Here is a 23,799-nt window from a genome sequence, read left to right on the forward strand (position 1 = left end):
GCCAGCATGTCCTCACCTGGATTATGTTGTGATTTAGCCCTAGTCATTGATTTAATGAACAGAAAAGGAAGGGAAGGGAGAAATGCATGTTGTCTTATAGGGAAAGGTCTCTGTGTCATCTTCAGGCAAATGGGAGATGTGGGCCACCTGTGCAGGTTCAGAGGGCTCAGGTGATTCTCAGGATTCAAGATATTTGGATGTATCAACCCAGGTGTCTCAAACCCATGTTTCAGTGTCCCATTTTTTCCCAACCAAGACCTTAACCTTAGAATAGCACACCAGCCTTGGCTGGGGATTTTAATACATTTTTAGAGCTCAATTACTCTTAAAATTAGATCCTGGGCCAGATCCTCAGCATTCTCTCCTATTGAAGGAGATGAAAACCTCTTTGTATGCTACCAAGGAGGCCCTCTGAATTTCACAATTAGATTTTAACTACCAGTTAATGACTCTCTGATTTTGGTCCTGTTTCCAGAGTGAAGTTTAGTTTTAGCTACCAAATTCCACCATCCTTAAAGCTACCGTTTCCCCCTTACTTCTCAAAAGCCTAAGACATTGCATGAGCCATCACATTGTCTTCCATCTGCGTATCATCCCAGTTCACCACTGGTAAGACTTTCAGGGGTGCTATCACATTAAATTAGTGGCTATCTGTGCCCCACGTACACCAGTGATGGGGGTTCTTGTTACCACCACGCAGCATGTGACCTGGGCCCAAATTCCCACCCCAGTGACTGCTTTCTCCCATCTCTTCTGGTGCCAGCTATCACATATTAGATTTCCTCCAGAAATAGATTTGAGAGATGTTAACATGCAGGGCATTTATTAGGGCTTACTCTCACAACCAACACTTACAAAAAAGAGAGAAAGGAAGCAGGATTGGGCAAAGGGAATGAATTTGAGCTGTGATTCAGTCCTAAGTCAGCCCCACAGGGAGTTCTGAAGCTGGGATGACCCTTCAGAGTTGTCCCCAGTTGGAACATCGGATGGAGCCTCTCTATCCCCACACTGATCAGTCAGCCCCTAGAAGGAGAAATGACCTTGGATGAGGCATTTTTCTTCATCATCATCATTTCAACGAGAACTGATGAGAGCTGACGGCTGAGAACTGCCTTCTGGTTGCACTCCCAGCAACTGGGAAATGTGGGGGACAGAGAACAAGTCCTTCATTTCTGGAGGGAGATCTGTGCAGTGGACACCACAGCACCCACCACAAAGGAAATGGTGAAAAGTGGGAACATTATGAAATTGCAGTCACCGGTAGATAGTGACATATGTTGGCTACTCACGAGGAAGGAGGTTTTGAAACAAAAGATGAGATAAAAATAATTTCTTCATGGACAGACCTCAAGGGCATTACGCTAGGTGAAATAAGTGAGAAAAAGACAAATACTGTATGATTTCTCTTATATGCGGAATTTTCTAAATAAACAAACCAAGCTCATAGATACTGAGAACAGATTGGTGGTTGCCAGAGGCAGGGGTGGGATGAAGTAGTTTAAATAAAGTGAAAATTAAAAAATAAAATAAAATAAAAAATAATAATTTCTTCATGATTAATTCTATGATTTCCATCGGCTTGCATAAGGTACATATATGTCATTGACATATTCAGCATTATCAGTAGCCTCAACCTGTATGGACATGTGAAGGATAAGATATCCGGATTTTTTTTTAAAGACTGAATCATGTGCTGTTAACAGCTCAAAAATACAAATAATAATAATATTTTTTTTACTCATTGCTAGCATTTAAAGGCTTTCCTCACTTATGAGAAAGCAAAACCTACTATGTATTATTTTATATATTTAAACACACATCTGAATGTGACAATAAGACATAAATAAATACTTTCCAGAGCCCAGTGGAACCCAAGAATAGACTAGGTATCTATTTGCCATTATCTCCAGATTTGCAGCATCCAACTGTCCCACATTTAAGTGTGATAAGCTCATCCACTGAGCATCTGATAAACATCAGATGCAGTGTTCAGAGAGCACTCTCACCAAAATTTCTGGATCTGTGTAAGACTGAGATATCCAGAAGCAAATATATGTGCTTTTCCCCAAACTTTCTAATTGAGATATGATTTCCTAATTTAATAAAATAGGAAAAAAAGAAAATATAAAAAAAGAAATAAGAAAAGATAAAAGAAGAAAAAAAAAAAAAGAGTACCTGGTATAGCCCAGATCGATGACTCAAGTTGATACAAACAGATTATGAAAGTCTTAATGAAAGATTGCCAATATCTTTCTCTGTCTTATTTCATTTAGCATGATACCCTCTAGGTCCATCCATGATGTCACAAATTTTACCCCGTTTTATTATCCTCATTGTCATTATCACGTACATTTGTCTACTTGTTTGTTGTATGTCTTCCTGATTGAAATATAAGCTCACTGAGTACAGGCACCTTGTCTTTTCACCCCTGTATCCCCATCACCTAGAACAATGCCAGGCACAAAGCACACACTTACTAAATACTTGCTGAATAACTCAATGAATGACGCTTTGACTTATCCATTCAACCATCCATTCACCTCTGTATCCATCATGTATTTATGCATCCATCATATGAGAAAGCCAGGCATACTAGTGAGTGAGTTTTGTTATCTACTTCAAGGACTGAATAAGTTTTATATTTATATTATGTGAAATAATATTCTGGAGAAGGAGTCCTAAGATGAAAGTCCATAGACCCAACACACTGGTGACTAGAGGAGTCGTCTTCCACCTTTATTTCCCCGGTGCTTCCATGGGCAATGACAAGAGGGCAACCAGCAAAAGAAAAAAGCATCTGGAGCAGGCACAATTGGGAACTTGTGTTATCAATCTTATTATGCTTTGTACTGACTTCTTATTTTAATAATTTCCTCCCCAATACCTTGCTGACCCAGCCTAAATCACCCCTTTGTACAATACAGTACATATCTGATGCCCAATAATATCTTCTTTGTTCTGCCTTCCCCCTGCCCATATAGTTCCACTTATTATCTAACCTTACTTAGGCATTTTCAGCAATCTTTTCATGTTCCTCCACACACAGTTTCTAAAAAGCCAGCTGTGCAATTCAGACTATCCCTGGAGATTATTGACCAGGTTGGATTTGCATTTATGAGCACATAACTGAAGCTGACACGGCCTCTACCAGAATTGATAGCTCTTGGAACAATTCGCCTTCACAGCATTTTACAAACAGCTTCATAATACATCTAAGGGCAAGGCGGGTTTTAATTAGTGTCACTAATAGCTAAGTATTCCGAGGTGAAATAATTAAGTGGCTGGACCAATAGGAGCAAGAGATGGAGGATGAACTTGAAGTCTGTGCAAGTTTGAGGTGGTATAAGTTTCCACCTGTCTTTGGGGTGGTGTCGGGGAGCTGTTCTCTTTGCTGAGATGACTCTTCTGTTAGCACTGATCAGGAATTACTGATGGCAAACTTGGTTTCTATGCATGCAATATCATTTCGAAACACCTTTCTCTCTTTAGTTTCTCCTCTCATTTAATTGTGGTCGCTCTATTTTACAAGGAAAGCAGCTGCCTGTGTGGAGAAGAGGTGCACCATTCAGATTCATGGTTTAGAGTTTGCTAAATGTAAGCCTGCCTAATCCTTTCATATCATTGGATTACTTTCCCCAAGCAAATTTTCCCAGCTTTCATCATGAGAATGGGCTCCCTGCCAAGAAACCACTCATCCCAGTTCAGGTCCACCTGGCCTTTCCCAGATTGTCAACTCCTCCATCTTCAGCCATTAAAAGGGCTTTCAGACAGAATATTTGCACAGCCATTTCTGAAAGCCAAACACAAAATCTTTGTTCCAAAGAGTCACTAATCTCTATGCAGGATTCTGATCTGAATTATTATCAGGAAAAGAGAGAGAAAGAGAGCCTTTGATCACTGGGTCAGTTTTCTCTTAGTATCATCTAATTAGATCAAAATCAATTTATTTAAAGTTTAAATAATAACCACGGTCAGATCAGACAATTTAGAGAAGATGATACACCTACTAGTATTAGTGCTCTCTATAGGTGGCTGCATTCAGAAGGTAGGATAAGAAAGCCATCTTAAAATTCCTAAATGCCCCATAAATGCTACATTGATTAAAGTTTTAATGGGTTGTTGGTTTTTTTTTTTTTAAATTCATGGTTATTTGCTGCCTAATTTCCTCCACAGGTCCAGAGAAAGGGACCTTCTTGAGTTTCAAAGGGAAAGGGCTCTTTGTGACCACGAAACCAAACAAGGGGTTTGATTCACACACTCCTCTGTCAATCACGTCTGAAATTCTGAGCATGTATAAACTCTCACAGAGCCATACGATAGCACCTTGCTATTCAATCACTGATTTTGATCCGTCCTCAGCTAAACTTGGACAACTGTAAGCAAGCAATTGGCAGGGGGAGGTGTGGGGAGAGAGCCCTTTCCAATTCAGGTACCCTGACTCAACGGGATTTTAGGACCTACGGGCTACATTCACTGCACAGGCAAACACCCAGACATCCATTTTGATCCACTTTGATCCACACCACTAAATCCATTTAAAGTGTTATGAAAACAAAATATTCTTCTGTACATTTTCCACATTTTACTTTCAGGAGTCTGAGTGAATTCAGCATTCAAGATGTTGAATGTATACTCAAGAGCAATATGCTGGGTAGGATTCCATTATGCTCTTTTATTGATTTACTTGAGCCCAACAAGTCAAAAGTGGCAAGACAGAAAAATGCATTTTCTGTGGCCCTAGGCCTCCCTTCCACATTCTCTGGCCCTTCCATTGCTTTCCAGAGCTGCCACAGCCAAAGGAGGAGGAGGGTGAGGGGAGGAGCTGCAGGGGAGGGAGGGAGGGACCTCTCCCAGAGGGGATAACAAAGTTAGATAGAGCTTTTGCCTTTCACTACTCCCTTTCCTCCAATCTTTCAGAAGACAGAGGCATCAAGGCCCTGCAATCCACTCTCCAAGGATGGCAACTCTGGTTTAAATAAAGTGATCCTATGAGTGGGAACTTTGAGGAGAATGAGAAAATGCCTTGCTATATGGCTGACTGAAAATATATCTTATTTTAAAATATAAGTTCCTTGGGCGCCTGGGTGGCTCAGTTGGTTAAGCGACTGCCTTCGGCTCAGGTCATGATCCTGGAATCCCGGGATCGAGTCCCGCATCGGGCTCCCTGCTCGGCAGGGAGTCTGCTTCTCCCTCTGACCCTCCCCCCTCTCATGCTTTCTCTCTCTCTCTCATTCTCTCTCTCAAATAAATAAATAAAATCTTTAAAAAAAATAAATAAATAAAATAAAATAAAATATAAGTTCCTTAAAGACAAGGGACTATATTTTTTTTGTGACTATATTTTGAGTAGAGGGTGACATCTAATAAATGGTGATAAGAAACTACCTGGAACTCAGCTTCCATTCATAGAAGTCTGTTTGGCTTGATGTGCAGTCACACTCCCAAGTTTCACTTTGCATTTCTGGGTTCATCAAACCCTCAGATTTCAATGTTGAAAGTCAAAGCGAAACCCCCCATGAAGAAAACCACACTGATTTTTACCTGCTTTAAAGTCAATGTTTTGAGAAACTAGCATTAAATCAGTCCACTTCACTTCACGTTCACCTTTTGGTCTCTATAAAAACCTCCAGTGAAGCGTCAGCAAATTTGACTTGCCTCAAAAATGCTCACCAATGAGAGGGTTTTTAATTAAATCCAAAGCCTTCATGTTGATTTTAAAATGTTTTTTTAAAGATCCCTGCGAGAATGTCTTATTTCAGTTAAGTATTTAAGGGTTGAGAGAGGAAAAAAAAAGGCACTTCTAAATTTCAACCCATTGTAGGTGCTTTGTGAAAGCCTGAATCCCCCAAAGCAAAGGCCAAAAGTAACTATGCAAATTTCTCCCTTAATATGCATACAGTAACATTGTCAAACAAAAGAGAGAAAAAGAGAAACAGCACAACCAGTGAGGGCAGAGGGGGAGGAAAGAGGAAGGACATTAGAAGGAAAGAAGATCCAAAGATGGATTTCTTTTTCACCCATTTCTGGAACAGGTAGAATTACACCTATTACCAGAATAGGTCTGATTGGTAATGCTCATCTGATTTGAAATGCTCAAAGCAGGCCCAGAGTCCAATTGGTCTGGGGCTGAATTTATTCAGTTCCATTTACCTGGGACCATTTTCATCATACTAGATAGCATTTCTGGCTACTTTTCTGTACGTCCCTCTGAAAGGATAGGACAGGGGCCAGTGTGGTTCCTGTGAGGCTCCGGGAAAGCTGAGAGCCAAACTGAAGAACTAGGAAGGAAGCCAAGATCCTATTGCTGGGAATGCACAAATAGCAGAGGAGGAGTGGCCAAGTCAAGGACCTGTCACGGTCACAGAGCCAGAGCTGGTCAGGTGGGAACAGTGGCTGGGATGAAGAAGGGAGAAATCAGGGGCAGTTCTAGAAGACTATCTAATGGGAACATTTGGAGGCTTCACATGCTCTCTTTTAAAAAGGAAATGAGGGGCACCCGGGTGGCTCAAGATGGTTAAGCTCTGCTTTAAGCTCAGGTCATGAACCCGGGGTCCCAGGATCGAGCTCCACATCGGGCTCCCTGCTTGGCGGGGAGCCTGCTTCTCCCTCTCCCACTACTATTCCCCCTGCATATGCTCTCTCGCTCTCTCTGTTAAACAAATAAATAAAGTCTTTAAAAAAATAAAAATAAAAAGGAAATGATAACCTTGGGCTTTAGTTTGTCGTCTTCACTGATAAAATTCAAAGGCCCCAAGTGGAAATTCCTCAGAGGTGAAAATGAGGAGAATTAGGGCCCACTTACCCATAATGCATTGCCCACTTACTCTTTGGACACTCCAACTGGTGGTGATTTCCTTGTGGGTGCTGGCTTCTATCTCTCTGTCCTTAGGACTTAGGCTGGTGCCTGACATTTGGTAGACATTCAATTAAAGTGCTCAACTCAACGACTAAGTGGACAAATGGTCATGGATAGATGCTACTTGATACTTTCAATCTGGACAGTCTTGGGATATTTTGGAGGCATTGTTCCCAGGGTCAATTAAATATCATCAATCTCTAGGAAGCCCCGTGAGTGCTACCCTCCACTCAGTTTGCCTTCTCTAGAACGAAAACAGCTGTTTCTTTTCTGGAAACACATAAGGAAGTGGCTTATGAGCAGCCCATCTTCCCGCCTTTTTGCCTTGTAACAGTCTCTTTGCCTCAAAAATATAGTATGTGTGTTTCCAAGCTGCAAAGAAACCGTTGAAAATTAAACCACAGAACAGCATTTTAATGAGAACATGATTACCTAACACCCCACTGTGGTTTCAGGTGGCCTTGTGCCAACCTTCCAAAATGTACCAGAAGCTCAGAGAAAAAAAAAAAAAAGAAGAGGAAGAAGAAAGAAAGAGAAAAAAAAGTGATTAGCATCCCTTAGTGAAGGTAGCTTTCTTGGATGGCTTCCAGAAAGATCTCTCTAGAAGGACGTAGGTTATTGGTGCCTGCAGTTCAACAAAACTTTCTTCCTGTTTTGAAAAATTTGAGAGAAAAAAGGGGGGGCACCCTTGAATTGGTACATGATGTCCTCAACTCGATGTTTTTAGCAGTGAGTTCTGCTGTGAGCGTCTGTACCCAGCACTATCTCATCAACTTGCATTCTGCACACCCACTTGCTATTTCTGTAGCCTAGGTTCCAAGACTGCAGGTGTTGATGCTGTGGAGTGAAAGCTCCACTGGCCCCTCAGAACAAAGCCCCAGTGAGCACTGTTCCTCCCTAGTTGGCAACTTGCGCTGTGCATGCCGGGCACTGGGCACAGAGAACAGGATAGAGGTGCTGGGGCTCACACTGGGGTCATTTCTTAAGGACATCTTTTCCTTGATCTCCAACTGGCCTAGCACTTCAGCATTTGGGGCTGTGGTTTCATTTCCATGTTGGTTTCCTGACTTAACCCCTGAACCGCCTTTTGCAGTTATCTTCCTACCGGTCCAATGACAACCAGATGGCCCTGTGAGGCCACAGGAGAAAGTAGATTACAGAGCCGGGAGGCACTGTAGTGGAATCCCTTCATTCTACAGATGGAGAAATCAAGGCCGGGATGCAATTTCAAGATTCACCCAAAGTCACACAACTATTCAGCATCCTGATTTCCAGGCTGTGGGTATTATTGCCCTAGTCATACTACCTCCAATTTCTTTCAGTAACATGGTAATTTATTTATTTATTTATTAAAGTTTTTATTTATTTGAGAGAGAGAGAGCACCAGCAGAGGGAGGCAGGTAGATGGAGAAGGAGAAGCAGACTCCCCACCGAGCAGGTAGCTTGACGCTGGGGCTCAATCCCAGGACCCTGGGATCATGACCTGAGCCGAAGGCAGACGCTTAACCCACTGAGCCACCCAGGCGCCCCACAACATGGTAATTCAAACAATCACTTGCACACAACCTGATGGGCACAGAGTAGGCATAATATATGCTGCTGTCCTTCCTTGCAAAGTATTTAGCACTGTACCAAACCCTGATAAGGATGAGTGGGAAAGTACCACAGGCTCTTGTCCTCAAGCAGTTACTATATCTTGAAAGTAACGACATGTACACACTCGGCATCCAAACGATACAAACTAATTCAAAGCAGGGTATAAGAAGATGCTTAATAGCGTGAGCACAGGAAAAATGAAACGCTCTTCCCTCTTTACTCCCTTCACCTGGTTAAGTTACTTGGTTTATCTTAGTTTTGAGTTTGTCTCTTCCAGGAAGCCTTCCTGGATTTAGTTTAAGTTGCACTGTAAGTGCCTATGCACTTGTCTAGGTCCCTGTGAGCTCTATGAGGACAGGCTCCTGGCCGGTCTTGTGCACTGTTTTATCCCCATGTCTAGTACCTGGAACATACTTGGTGCTCGGTAAATGTCTGGGGAAGGAAGGACCTGAATGTCCATTGGGAACATTTTAGTCAGCAAGTGGGACTGAGGGTGAGTTCTAAGATAGGAAGGATTTGTATCAACGCAGAAGGTCGTCCAGAAATTGGTGGATAACACCCCACCTCTATAGAAAAATCATCACAATCTGGGCCGGTGAAAAGTCAGTCCCCATCAACAGAACAGTCACCTTTGATGAAGAGGATCAGGAAGGTGCTATTGGGTAGACCAACAAGGGAGGTCAGGGATGCAAAGAGGATGATGGCAACCAGAAGGAAGATGTGTCACCCTTTAAAAAAGAGAGAATTTTAAAAATCCAAGGCACAAGAAAGCTGCACACAGCAAACCACTCACTCAGTTTTAGAATCCGATTTTGAGAAGTATTTTCCTGTACTTGGCAATGAAATCTTTGGGGCTTCCCTTTGGTAGCAGGGCTTTTTTTCACTCCTCAACTTTAAGTTTCAACTCTTCTCAACACCGGAAAAGAGGCTGAGTTTCACCTTGGGAAAATGCAAAATAGTCAGCTGTGGTGAAGAAAAAATGAATTGCAATCTCAATTACAGATTTCTATGAAACACTGTGCTAAAGGGAATTCTAAAAGGACCACTGATTCATTTTAGCCAGTGAGCCAGGATGAACATTTAATGTGGTGACTCAGAGAAGGAAACGACTTCTCTTTGGAGAGCTGTTGGTTCTAACTCTTCTTATCTGGAGGCCTTTACCAAACAAACAAGTATCATCTTTCACTTGGGGGCACCTGGTAGGCATTTACAAAAAAGAAAGGAGTTCCGAGAAAAAGAACTATAATTGTCAACAGCAGCAAGGGCTCAGTTTCTGCTATCTTAGAGCTCATCCACAGAATTATCAAAATCAAGGAGCAAAATGATTTGTCTGAGAAGGGGGTGTGAAGGAGGAACAATGAGGCACAGAGAACAATAGAAGTGGGGATATAAAATATGCCCCTCCCCCACATCCAAGGCAGAAGGTGTTACCTTGGGGTAACACAGCAGGTGTCTAACGTTGACTCACACCATTCTCACAAGACATTATCTTGGAGGAATAGCCAGGAAAATGAGAGGCTGGAAGAGAAAGGAAGCATACTCTTAGGGATACCTGCCTGCATTCAACTCCAACCTAGAGCAGACTTAGTAGAAAAGTGTGACTTCTCTCTAAATAAGAGTCCTAGACTGGCTCATGATAGTTCTGCTCCTCCCCAGGGGAAGGTCACCTGGAGGTTATAAGTTTAGAGATCTCAATAGTCCCATGGGCCAAGATGTCACTGCACACAAGGCAGCAAAGCCCCATATAGATGAGGATATATCATGTGATTGTCTTCACCATAGGAGCCATCCCTTTCTCTGGGCCCTTCTGGGAGTGGACTTGAACTTCCACATGGCATCTGAAACAACCCAAGTCCCAGTGATCTTTGGGATCCCTGTGACCAAAAGAAGAGTCTCTCCTAATGAGAAGTCCACTCGTCAGGGACAAGGCAGGCAATGTAGGGGGTGGGCTGCTGCACTGGGAGCAACCTTTTGTCATACACTGCAGCAGCCATGAGAAATGGTGGCTACCATCTTCCTGCTCACCACCAGCCTCTGGGGGAACCCAGTGAGGCATCCATCCACTACGCAGTGCTAAGAGAGAACATGCAAACATCTGGCTTCCTTGGTCTTACACTCCTTCACATAAAGAATGATGTGAGCTTCTGATACCCTTGTCCTCCTCCTTCCCCTGAATCTTTGACATGGGCTTCTATCAGCTTCTAAAGAGTGGTATCCCCAGCATAGGACTGGCAAAGAGCAGGTGTGCCATAAATGTTGATGTTGATGGCTAAACTCACGGTGAGAGGTAGGTAGCACTTGGCATTATCTCCATTTTGATGAGGCAATTGAGGCCCTAAAAACATCAAGTAACTTGCCAAAGCCCCTTGGTTAGTGAACCCAGGTCTCTTAGCTCCAGAACCCAAGCTTTAAACTGATTCTGCTCCTGTGCCAAAGGTAGACTGGATGCACAAAGGAATTGGGTGTGTCAGAAGCTTCTTACAGAGCACTTCCCCTCCCCTGATTTCAACAGCATCAGTCTCTTACTAATGGACTAATGCCTATTTCATGTTCACCAGTCTCAATTGTGGGTTGGAGATCATAACTGTTTGTCCCTCCTCAAGAGCTTGTCACACCCAGTGTTCCCGGGTTTCATTTGTGCATTGGGGTTCCAACTGTCACTCCCCAGCTAGTACATTGGTTTCACTTCCCTGGGCCCTAATTCATTCGGGGTTTTTTAAAATAGGGATCTATCTACCAGGGTGGGTGTGAGAAGTAAGAAAAGGGGTGTAAACATAAAGCCCACAGGGGCCTCACCATGATGCTGTTCATGCATTAGTGAGCACTTAACAAACAAAAAGCATTGTAATGGAGTATTTTTGTCCTTTCATGGTAGTCCTGTGTCTCAACACTGGCTGACATCAGAATCACCTGGAACATAATGTCAAAGGACCCACTTCAGCCCAACCCAATCAGAAACACCAAGGTTGAGGTCCAGGGATCTGGATTTTGCCTAATAGTAAGCTGCCTGTTGTGGGGGGGCCTGGGCTGAGCTAGATGTTCGCCTTTCCACAAGTTTCCATAAGGGATTCCTGCCCAAGGTAGATGGTAGGTTTAGAGGACCTAGAAGCTGTCTTCTAAATAACAACCCTCTTATTTGGTTGGTTCTTGGTTGGTAGCTCCCTCCTGCAAGCTGAGTAGTAATTGGTATACAGAGAAATATTCCTTCTGTCCCATTCCATATTGGTTATCTCCCCAGCTCTCTTTCTGGTAGCCCCAATAGGGGTAAGCTCTAGGCACCAGACAAAAAACGCACTTCCTCCAGGGCTGCCTTTTTTCTGTTAAACAAGAAGATCACTTTTAACAACCACAAAGTTTCGTGAATCACCAGATGAAAGCTGGTTATGCTGTCAGTGTCTGTTAATGAAGAACATTCTAAACACACATGCACACACACCCACACCCAAAAATAAACTAACAAAACTAAAAATTCAAGACACTTTCAAAAAAATTTGATATTTTATTAATCACAAAGCATCCACATGCATCTGAAAAGTTGTAGTGCATTATTTATTCAGTCTGAAGTAAGATCTGGGACTTGACTATGTGTACCCTTTACAAAAACTTTCCTGGGGATCCAGCACCTGAAGATTGGGAAATATCATGTGCCACCCTGTCAGGGTCAAAGTCCAGTAGCCCATCCACCTGCACTCACTTGCTGCTGAATAGTAAATATCACCCAAAGAATTCAATTCTGGAACAGTAGTGTTTGAAATGAGCCACCAGTGAGTAGCCAAAGGGCCAGGAAAGTGATAAAAGATCAAGAAGAAAGGAAAAAATGAACCTGAAGATAAACTCTGCCTATAACCATTAGCCACATTCTGAGAACCAAAGTTGGACACCCACAGGTAGACCAGAACACCCAACAAAGCAACTATTACAGTGGAGTAAAGACTGGAAAGAAAAGTTCCTATCTTCCTTAAAAATGACTGTGGCACAATTCACAAGTAAAGGCACAAATGTACAGCAACTTATTTTCAATGTTCTGATAAAGTTTATTTTTGTAGCTAAGGATCCCTGAAATGATTTTAACTGCAAGTGTCTTGGGTAGGACATCCCATCTACGTGCCCAACCAGGAGGTGAATGCATAGTGGCATTGTGGACTCCCTGTAAGATTCCAACTCCTTTGCAAAGCTTTTCCCAGGCACCCTGGTTTAAAATGGCTCCTTCCTCTGAACTACTGTGCCCCACCCCTGGTAAGTCTGATTCTGCAGGTCTGAGGAGGGCAGGTGTCATCAGCTGCTTGTTTTCTGTAGAATTCATTTGTGACCATAAAAGTTATGAACATCTGTATGTGAACTGTTACTACAGTGCAGATGTTGATTTGAACCTTAAGTCTCTTCAGACAGTTGCATCCTTTCCTTCTGCTTCTTCTCCTATAGCACCACCTTTAAATGGTGTTCAATAAACCACATATCAATATGCTTTGATCTGACATAGTGTCCTACCCCAGAGAATCAACTCCAACTCATTCCTAGACAGAAAACTTAGACATATAATGGAAGGATCTTGAAACCTACCCTTATTATTTTTTTGTTTTGGTCTCTCAAGTTTTGCCACTTCTGATGGTTATCTTTTCAAGAGGTGCGAATAGATGAAGTCACCCCAATGACATCAGTAACAGGATATCACTGGCCCACAAGTCAGACGCAGGTATTGGTAAGAAACCAACACCCAGACTTTGAAAAATAAAAGGTCAGCCTTCAGACTTTCTCCAAACAGCATCACCTCCCCTCCCAAATAGCTTCTCTCCCTGACCTCTCTTCATCATATCCAAGCTGAAATTCCAGTCATCTCCTTCGTCCTCCACCCACCCACATCAGTGAGCACCAGATGCTAGTTCTCAAGATCTCTATTTATCAGCCTCCCACCACTCCCCAGCTAGCCCAGACCTTTACAATCCTCTGCCCAAGCTATCCAGATAGGTTTGTCTGCTCCCTCCACCTCAGCTTCCTTCTTCCAACCCATTCTACACTCTATTTAAGACTAGTTATTCTAAAGCATAACTCTAACCATATTATATTCCAACTCAAAATCTTCATGGCTTTTGTGTTACTTGCCAGAATATAGTCCAGACCTATTCACCTTGCCTATAAAACATCTCTGCTCTAGTTTCAATGTACCTCCCCAGAGATAATTCCAACTATAGTCCAATCAAACTGGCTGATCCCTGTTGCTGGCGCCAACATTTTATTTGTGCTTTCTTATTTCACCCCAAATGTCCTCCTTCCTGCTCAGTTCTCTCCACATCAAAATCCTACTTATTTTTCATATACATCCTGCTGTGTGAAAGACCTTGTCCTTCCCTTCTGCACCTTGTTTCTACTCTGTGTGTCTTGTCCATCCTGCTCTAGCTTGTATTATAGTTCTCTATGTTCCTTATCACCTCCCAGGTTGCCCTTACATGTCTTGAGACTAAGGACTGTGTCCCAGTGCCTGGCAGAGCTCTGCACATTGCAGGCATTCAAATAGTTTACAGAAAGAAGGAAGGGTGGGGGTGGTGGGCAAGGAGAAAGGAAGGGAATGAAATGTTCTTAGAAGTAAAAAAGGAGCTCAGAAGGGGCCAAGAAGAGCTGGAAGAGAATTCACTATGGAAGGAGAAGGCAGTTCCAAAAGAGAAATGGAAAAAAATTAAATAAAATGCTGTTGGACAGATCCCCGGTAGTGGGAGAGGGTGTGTTCCAGATTTGTAGGGAAGAAGAACCAAGAACACTTGCTTGTACCATGAGAGGACTTAACACTGACCTTGATTTGATCCCAGTGGCAGATCCTATTATTTCCTTATCTCCCCACCTCTCAGAATAGGGCTAGGGTCTTCAGGTTGAAACCTGGTCCCTATGATTTATGAATAGAAATTTACCTTCGTCTTACACTTCATCTAGATTTATTTAAAACATCTTATCTCTCTAACAGTTAACTCTGAATTAATGTTGGTCCAGTTTACAAAGTTGGCCTATAAATTACAATTCTCTGATAGATGTCTGGCACTTTAGAGTCTGCAAAGCTCCTCATCTTACACAGTCATCTTGTCTGTACTTCCTCACGTTTCTATTACTCCCTTAATGCCAAGTCATACTCAGGGAAACCCTTCTACTACATTTTCCAGGACGCAGCCTTCTGCTTTACACTTCCATGTCCTTGCACATATGGTTCTCTGGGTAGAATTCTTTTAGCTCTTAACAATCTTCACCTCTATAAGCCAGGTTTCTTGGTGGGGGAGGGGGGAAACCAGAGTAGCAGCATAGAAAGGACTCTGCAGATTCCTCTCCGGGGGATAGGGGATATCCATCACTGAACAGGCACACCTGGCATTCTGTGGCTGCCTCAGCTTCTATGGAAGTTCTGGAAGAGGACTCAGGACCAGGGAGTTTAGGGGACCCACAACCCTGGCCAGTGATAAATCACAGACATTCATCTATACACATCTGTCCCTGGCAACACAGGGAAGGGAGAGCTGCATAATAAAACCCACATCCCTTGCTCTCAGGAGAAAAGAAAAGAACTGTTTATACTTACAACAAAGTGGGACAGCAGGTGGGTAGGGGAGAAACTCTGATTTTGTATTAGCTTATTTTTGTCAGATTCTTGTGGAGGCCTCACACGCCTGCATTTTCAGCTCCTTCTTCTGCAGAATTTATTCAAAACAGCTTGTTCTATCCACAGGAGACACAAGGCATGCGACCAGAGACCACAGACAGCAGGTCAGAAGATCAGACCAATTTAAGTGGTTCTCTGTGACTTAAGGTGGGGGTAAAGCAAAGATTTTCAAGGGGAAAAAAAAAAGAGCATACACTTTGAAAAAATATACCTAATTATGTATTTTTTTCAGACTTGGGGGAAAAAAGTTTGTTTTCACAATACAAACCACAGAAAATAGGTAAAGTTCAACAAAACTTTCTTGATTGGGGGGAAATGCACAGAAGAAATACCTTCTGTATATTCATACTTTCAAGGAAGAGGCTGGAGATTTCTCCTGGAACCTATCAGAAACGAGGTCGATTAAATGTTTACATTTAGCATAAGAGGGCAGAGGAAGTCTTTCCCTACCAGGAACTGGGGACTTCTCAGTTTCTGGGCCAGTCTGGTGACCTCGCACACCCAAACTCTTTAAACAGAAGCCTAGATAGAAATTCATGGCAATGCCAGAGTAGGCCTTCCCCTTACCTGAACCAAGGCTAAGGCTCAGAGCAGACACAGGACAGAGAAGAGAGAAAGCAGGAGCTGCTGGGACATCAAAAAATCCAGAGGGGCACCTGGGTGACTCAGTCGTTAAGCACCTGCCTTCGGCTCAGGTCATGATCCCAGGGTCCTGGGATGAAGCCCTGCATGGGGCTCCTTGCTCAGTGAGAAGCCTGCTTCTCCCTCTCCCACTCCCCTGCTTGTGTTCCCTCTCTCACTGTGTCTCTCTCTGTGAAATAAATAAATAAAATCTTTAAAAAAAAATCCAGAAACACCAGAGGACTTGGTTTTGTGGGATGGTTGATTATGATGGCAGACGTGCGCGCGCGCGCACGTGTGTGTGTGTGTGTGTGTGTGTGTGTGTGTGTGTGTAGAAAAGAAAGAAGTTGGGGGAGGGGCTCTGGTTGAAGGGCACAGAGAGTGGTTCTTTTATGACAAATAACCAATTTATGACAAAAACCTGAGCACACCCCATATGGGGTGGCATAAAAGAGAGGAAAAATCCCCCTAAAAAAAATAACTGGTCGCCAGGACCCTAACCCTGAAGTGAAAATTTACTTGGCAGAGAACAAATCCCCCTCAATCTTGGGGAGCTTAATTTAAATCAGTTTGGGGAGAAGCTTGAAGATGGAGATGGATACCCTCCCACTTTCATCAAAGATAAAGCTTTTAGCAATCTGGACTTGCAAATGGGGACCTGTTTGTGAAAAGGATTCATCCAAGTTGTTCCAAGTTGTTCAAACTGTTGCTGTGGATGTCACTGTTTTCTGCCCCAAACAAGCCATCAAGTAGCAGCACATGAGCCAATTTCCAAACCATAAAGGGACAACGGGGGCAGAGATGGGATATTCCATCCCTGCTCCCTCTGAGGGGCTGCCCCACCTGGGCTCTCACAGGCAAGCAGGGCCCTGGAGGGCAGCACTCAGCAAATTGGACCCGAGTAAATGTACCTCAGAGGATGATCCCACAACTTGCTGATTACAGGAATAAAGGAGTAGAAAAACAAGAAAACCTGAAACACGCCACCTTGGTATATTTAAATGACTCTGAAAACTGTTTCATTTCCTCTGTTTGAAAAGAAACTGCTCCAACACAAAGCCATCCCCAATTTACAGGCATTCCAGGAAAAGTCCTATGTTTTTGGTTGGAAAGAGTATGAGAGGCAACTGGATGATAAAGCAATGTCTTCTCCAAGTACCCCTCAGCACCTACGGAAAAGAATTCCCATTTAGGAGTTAATCTTCAGATGATTTTTGTAAGCCTTCATTTTAACCTGGTTTCCCCTAATGTAACGCCAAGCAGAGATGGGGTTAATCTCTCTCTTTATTAGCCTGCTTCCGAAGCTGCTGCCTCCCCACATTTTCTCTCCAGGCAAGTACATCTGAAAGTCTCAGGAGGCCTTAAAGTCTAGCACTAAATCTTTTGAGTCATTTAATCCCCCAAATCTTCCATGTTTGGGGATAATTTCCTTTATGAAAAGAAACCCTAACCTGGTCCAATTCCGCTCTCAAATTTGCTAATGGAATAAAGAGGGCTCTCATTAGACTCATCCTTGTGGCTGCAGGAATAAGTATCTCTGGAAAGGCAGGTTTTGCTTTAGCCTGGGGATGGTTTTGGCTGCAGCTCACTGTGGCTTCCTCCCACGGCATCTCATCCAGCCAAACTCTAGTTAAATTAGACACAGAGGAAAGAAAATAGGGAAGGCAGGTGCCTGGAGAACAGGACTCTCTAGTGCTCAGTTCACCCAGCCATGGATGAGCTCACTTTCTGAGGAATGGGCTGCCCATCCCTGGGAGTCCTTAGAGGTGGGAGTGTCCCATACGGTTGTAGAAGGAGCTCCTTGGAATGGAGACCAAAGGGGTCCAAAGAGCCCTTCCAACCCTGAATCTGAGTCTTTGCAACTACAGGAGGGCTTTCAAGGCACATTTGAGAATCTTCATTACTTCTCTTTCCTTCCCCCACCACATAAGTCTTTCTTCTGCCCCATAATTAGAAGTAAGAACATTTCACACTTTACTTAAGATTCCATTTCCCTTCACCTCCCTTCTATGGGTAATGGGGGAGCAATCCATTTGCCTCATGCATTGAGGTAACTGAGAAGACTAAGAGCCCGAGGATGGGGAAGAGGCTGAGGGAATATAATAGAGTCCTGGTGGAGCTGAGTTAGTCATCTTCAGGGTCCCAGATATTAATCTGAGTGCAGTTGGGAGCCACAAAGAAGGACCAACTCAGGAAATCCAAAGTGATCAATTTCAGTCTCAAAGTGATGGACAAATTATGGCACAGGGTTATCCTAAAAGAATTCTGTGGACCGCTCTGGCTATTTCCATTGCTGTCTTTTATGAATCTGTTCCATCCTTCTTGGTCCCCCAAGCCCCAGTCTTTCTTTTGATTCCTTGTATCATAATTTAGGCCGGTGTAAATGGAAGCTCATACAGTTTTTGTTTGTTTGTGTGTTTTGAATCAACATTTTTTTTTAAAGATTTTATTTATTTATTTGAGAGAGAGAGAATGAGAGATAGCACGAGAGGGAAGAGGGTCAGAGGAAGAAGCAGACTCCCCACTGAGCGGGGAGCCCGATGCGGGACTCGATCCCAGGACTCCAGGATCATGACCTGAGCCGAAGGCAGTGGCTTAACCAACTGAGCCACCCAGGCGCCCCTGAATCAACATTTTAAAGTCAAGAGATTTCACCTTAAAAAATCAGACCTTTCAGCTTCTCTCTAACAATTGGGAAGATATGGCCCAAACTCCCACATAGGAAAATCAAGGGTGGTGGCTATCCCCTTTAGATTCCCCAGTTCTCCACAGTCCCGACCACTCCCTATGGCCTTGTTTATTTACAATATCTGCAGGGTTTGTCACTTGTGCCTTATACCTGTAAGTAGCTCCAAAGGCACAATCATGGCTCAGGATTTAGAAAATTGCTCTTGCACGAACATTGCATGGATCCCCCTACAAACACACACACACACACACAAATAATTCCCACCCTGTCATTCTGCTAATATAAAACTCTTGGTAGAATGATCTCAGCGAGATCTCAAAGCTCATCTGTATGGGTGATCAGATCACCACATTTCTGGCTGTCCCCTGGCTCTGCTATGGGATGCATAGTTCTCTTTAGAGAGTAGATCATCCACAGAACTGTAGACACTTCCTCTTGTTATATAGCTGCCTGAGGTCACCGCCAGTAAATTACTGGTTTAAGGAAAACAAGGACAAGCCTTTTCCATGGAGAACGGAGTTTGCTCACTCAATTATTTCCTAAAGTCGTGCCCTCTTTCCCAGCTTGACACCATAATTTTTGAGGAAACAGCACTGAGTCTGTTGTTCCTCAGATCCACAAAGCCACACTGAACCTGCCACATGAGCACAGCCAACTTTGAGAGCAGTGCATTCCCTAGCAGTGGAACTAACTAGTCAAGTAATAATCATTACATTGTTAATTAAGTGGCTTTGTTAAAGTGACTTACCAGGGTGACTCTAAATTGTATTTGTTTACCAATCTAGCTTTTCTCTCTGTATAGATTTTGTTGACTGTTCTTGACTGCTACAAAGCTTCAGTGGAAATCACTAATAATCTGACTTCAGTGAAGTCAGACCTTTTAGAAATTCAAAATATGACTTAGATGTAAGATAAAAATGGTACCCAGAAAACCAGTAATACTTTTCCTAAATTTTGTTTATTTCCCAAAGTCATTCTTCACTTATAGGCATTAGAGACATACAGAGTTGAGAAACGAGGAGTGGGTTGGGTGCAGTGGGGTGAGGAACCATTGTTTCCACCTAACACCGGCTTGGAAATAGTTGACATTTGATAGCACTGTCTCTTTGAGATTTGTAACCCTCTGGTAGAATTACATGCCCCTTGGGAAATAGTCTCCTGTGTTTTGTTTTGGGTTTTTTTTTTAATGAGTTGGGAAAACATTAACTTTGTCCCTTGAAGTATTCCCTACTACCATCAATGAAGTTTGTATTTTTTTTCTCTTTCAGAAGCAAAAGTGGCAATTTCTCTTTTAAAAAAAGACGGGAGGAGCCAGTGAGGGGACAGGGGACTTGGTGCATTCAGAAGTCCTGTGATGTTGCTGCCTCCTACCATCCACCATCAGGAAGAGGTCTGTCCGGCCCTAAGGTTTCTGACTGACTGGCTTTGAGCCTCCTTGGGGACATACACACACAGATACACACATACAAACACACTCACACACAAATCAACCAGCTACAAACCGAGCAACAGGAGGTGGCAGAATGCTTGCCACTATGTCACTGGATTTGCAAGCATCCCTTCCACACCGTCGCCAAGGCTAGTTATTCCCTGGGCTAAAGCCAGCCTGAGAACTTGGGGACCCTGCCAAAGCCCTGACAGACCCTAAACCTCGCTCTGTTGCCAGAGCCACATAGGAAAGTCATTAATTCATTAAATAGAGCTTCAGTAAACGATTAGAGAGCCCATTATTTGTTCATCAGTGGGCTAGCTGCGTAGAGGAGATCTGAGCATTCACTTTAAGGAACCCAGAATATTTGAGGAAGAGGAGAAAAGACATATACTATTTAAACATTGAATAACATCCCAAGAGATGTCACTCAAAGCAGTATGTAAGTAGATGCCAAGTGACCTTTCCAAGGCAGGAGCTTTCATAGGGTGAATAGCAGCCATTAGAGAAAGAAGACATTGTGATGTAGTGGAGAGAGCTGGGCTTTGGAGCCAGACAGACTGGGTGCAGATGCTCACTGTGTGATCTCCGCCAAGTTCCTTGCACTCTCTGGATGTCAGTTTCCTTACCAGCGGTACAGAGATGGCATATGCCTTGCGGAGTGATTAAAGGGATTATAGGAGGTCAGCTGCACAATACAAACACTCAACAAATGTTTGAGTTTTTTGCTTTGTTTTCTTTTGAAGAACATCATAGAGTAGTTGAAAAAGTAGTTTAGGTAGGTCCTGCCCAGGGGAAAATAAGGAGAGACCATTCCTTAGAAGAAAGGAGGAAAAAGTCATCTTATCTAGTGAATACTTTAGGAAGTGGAAAAGTATGAGAAGGGAGGCATTCTGTTTCCTTTTTAAACATTGACTTTTTTCTGAATATGAAAATGTTTCATGCCTATTACAGAAAATTTGGAAAGCATAGAAAAATGCAAGAAAGAAAGTAAAAAATCAAATATAATTCTGCACCCAGTGAAAATTCCTACAAACGTTTTGGTTTTCGGGATGCCTGGGTGGCTCAGTTAAGTGTCCGACTTCAGCTCAGGTCATATCTCTGGGTCCTGGGACCCAGTCCCATGTCGGGCTCCCCACTCAGTGGGGAATCTGCTTGTCCCTCTGCCCCTCCCCCTGCTTGTGCTGTCTCTCTCTCAAATAAATAAATAAAATCTTAAGATTTTATAAGATTATATAAAATCTTAAGATTTTATTTATTTGACAGAGAGAGAGAGAGAGAGAGAGAGAGAGCACACGAGCAAGCATGCACACAAGCAGGGGGAGTGGAAAAGGGAGAAGCAGGCTCCCCATTGAGCAGGGAGCCCACAGGGCTCAATCCCAGGACCCTGGGATCATGACCTGAGCCGAAGGCAGACACACAACCAACTGAGCCACTCAGGCGCCCCATAAATAAATAAAATCTTCAAAAAAATTTTTTTTGGTTTTTCTTCCCATCTTTCACTAGTACATATTATAACATAACTGAGTTCACACTATATACATAGTTTTGGTCCTACTTTTTGCACCTAATGTCTCATAAGTATTTTCCCGTGTCGTTAAAAATTCTTCTTCACAAACATCATTGGCAATGGCCATATATGGAATTCCACATATGAATATACCAAAATCTTCTCTACTGTTCCACTAAAGGACATTTAGGGTTATAAATAATGTCTCCATGAATACCTCTGTGGCAAAATTCTATTTCCTTGGGATGTTTCTATAGGTGGAATTACTGTTCTAAGGTTCTACTGACTACAAAGTGCTCTCCAGGAAGGATGTCCAGGGGCGCCTGGATGGCTCAGTCGTTAAGCGTCTGGTCTGCCTTAGGCACAGGTCACGGTCCCAGGGTATGGGATCGAGCCCCGCATAGGGCTCCTTGCTCAGCGGGAAGCCTGCTTCTCCCTCTCCCACTCCCCCTGCTTGTGTTCCCTCTCTCACTGTGTGTCTCTCTCTGTGTCAAATAAATAAAATCTAAAAAAAGAGAAAGGATGTCCAATCCACATTCCCCACCAGCCACAAGGGAGAGACACCTGGTCTTATCTTAATATCCAGATATTATCTTTTGAAAAGAAAAATTCTTGCTTGACAGTCACTGAACAGCGTTTCATTGTTCTCTTAATTATCTGCTTCCTTTTAGCAGATATACCTTAAAGGATCTAAAGTAGCCCACAGATAAAGGAAAACCTTTCCTTTGTCTGCAAGCAACAAATATTTATTGTGCAAATCATTTTACTCTGGATTTATTCTCTCTCCCCTTTGGGGGCAGGTTTGGAAGATTTCACCTTTCAGGTTTCCACCATAATGAAGAGAAAAGTTTTGAGTACAATGCAGCTGACATTCTGGGTCAAAACATAATGATTCTGCCACTACTGAGCTTTTTGAAAAGCAAGTCATGGAACCTGTCTGAAATTCTGGTCCTTCAAATCGCCTCCTATCCTAGGATGTGAAAATGTGAAGATCCCAAGTTTTACTCAGTGACATAATAAAAGTGCTTTTAAAAGTTTTCTTTTAATTCTACCTAATGTAATATTACAATATCATTATTGTGTCTTAAATTAGCCGTTTCTAAGAGTCCCACCTCTTGACCCCAACATCAGCTTTCAGTAGATGAGGACCTTCACCAACAAACATTAGGGAAGGGGTGCCGACAAAAGAGGAAAACTACGCTTTTTAGAGAAATGGTTCCCGGCTCCCAGACTATCTCTGAAGCACCTCCAGACTGAAAGGTTTTATCTGAAGTAAAGGGGTTGGTGTTCCGGGTCCAGTCTGGGCAAGTTCTTTTCTTGGGACTGTCCCGGGGTGCGCGTCACGGCGCATTCATCGCTTTCGCTGGCTAACGCTCATATCTCCGGTCCCCTGCAGTCACTGCTGCGGTCACCCCGCCAGCGGTCGCACCAGTTCTCGGCCCCGCCCCTCAATCGTTCCCTTGCCCCACCCAGGCTCCGCGCCGGCGGGAAGCGGCGCGAGGAGGGATAGCACTGTCTGGGCGTTCACTGCAAACCCCAGTACGTCGGGGACACTTTTAAACGTCTAGCCCCACCCCCGCCCCACCCCGCCCAACCTTCAACCTAATTTCTTATCCCTCCCATCGGCCTCCCTGACATTGGCAAAGATGAAATCAGGAATGGTCAACAGGAGAGCAGGTATCCAGACGCCAACGTAGACCACCTTTTCAGCCAACAGCTTCCTTGGCCTCTGACTGTTGGTGGCATGGACAATTATTCAAGTCCGTTTGGAATCCTGGGCCAAACCTGCTATTTCGAAATATCTCCGCAGCTTTCTGTTTCCTCCGCATGGGGGCCTTATCCTCTGCTTCAGGGCTATATGCCCAGCGTCTGGAACAGTGAGTCGCACACATTGGCCCTCAGTAAATATCTAAATGACTAAATGCATCGCTGTAATGGTAACACTCACAGGCTGTTGTGAAAATGAATCAGTGATTCTGTGCAAGTTTAACTCGTGATCTGTTACAAAAAATACTATTCGCTAAATTTGTCTTATAATAAAAGCACACAACGTATTTTTTTGAGTACCATTCACTAATTGGCTGCTCGGAAATACACATCTACTTCTCTATCACCGGCTCCCTCCCTAATTATGCCAAATAATCCTACCCTCTTCTGAAAGTGTTTCCTTATTATGTATACCTGATGCCGGTACTACTACTGTGGGTGCGTGTATAGTTACATACAGTTGTGCTCCAAAGAATCATTTTATTTTCTGAATGGACTGCATCTGCTGAAAGCGCAGGGAATGGAGTCAGACGCTGGACCCCCTTCCAGCATTGCCGCCTACTGGCTGGGTTATTCTGGCACGTCACTACCCTTCTCCGGGCCTCAGCGTCTCCATTTGTAGCATTCCCGGGTCTGGAATTCCATCCACGTGAGCAAGGATGGATGCGCCACATAGGGACGCGTTGGTCGCCCG

General features: G+C 43.5%; 1 long non-coding RNA gene across 2 annotated transcripts in view; it reads right to left on the reverse strand.

Moving 5' to 3' along the window:
* Nucleotides 1-23,799, reverse strand: part of LOC141371125 (uncharacterized) — a 153,550-nt gene that overhangs the window by 4,759 nt on the left and 124,992 nt on the right. The gene's annotated exons all lie outside the window — the stretch shown is intronic.

This window comes from Callorhinus ursinus, unplaced genomic scaffold, assembly GCF_003265705.2.
Source record: "Callorhinus ursinus isolate GAN/ISIS: 27379988/994484 unplaced genomic scaffold, GSC_fseal_2.0 scaffold2, whole genome shotgun sequence".
NCBI lineage: Eukaryota > Metazoa > Chordata > Mammalia > Carnivora > Otariidae > Callorhinus > Callorhinus ursinus.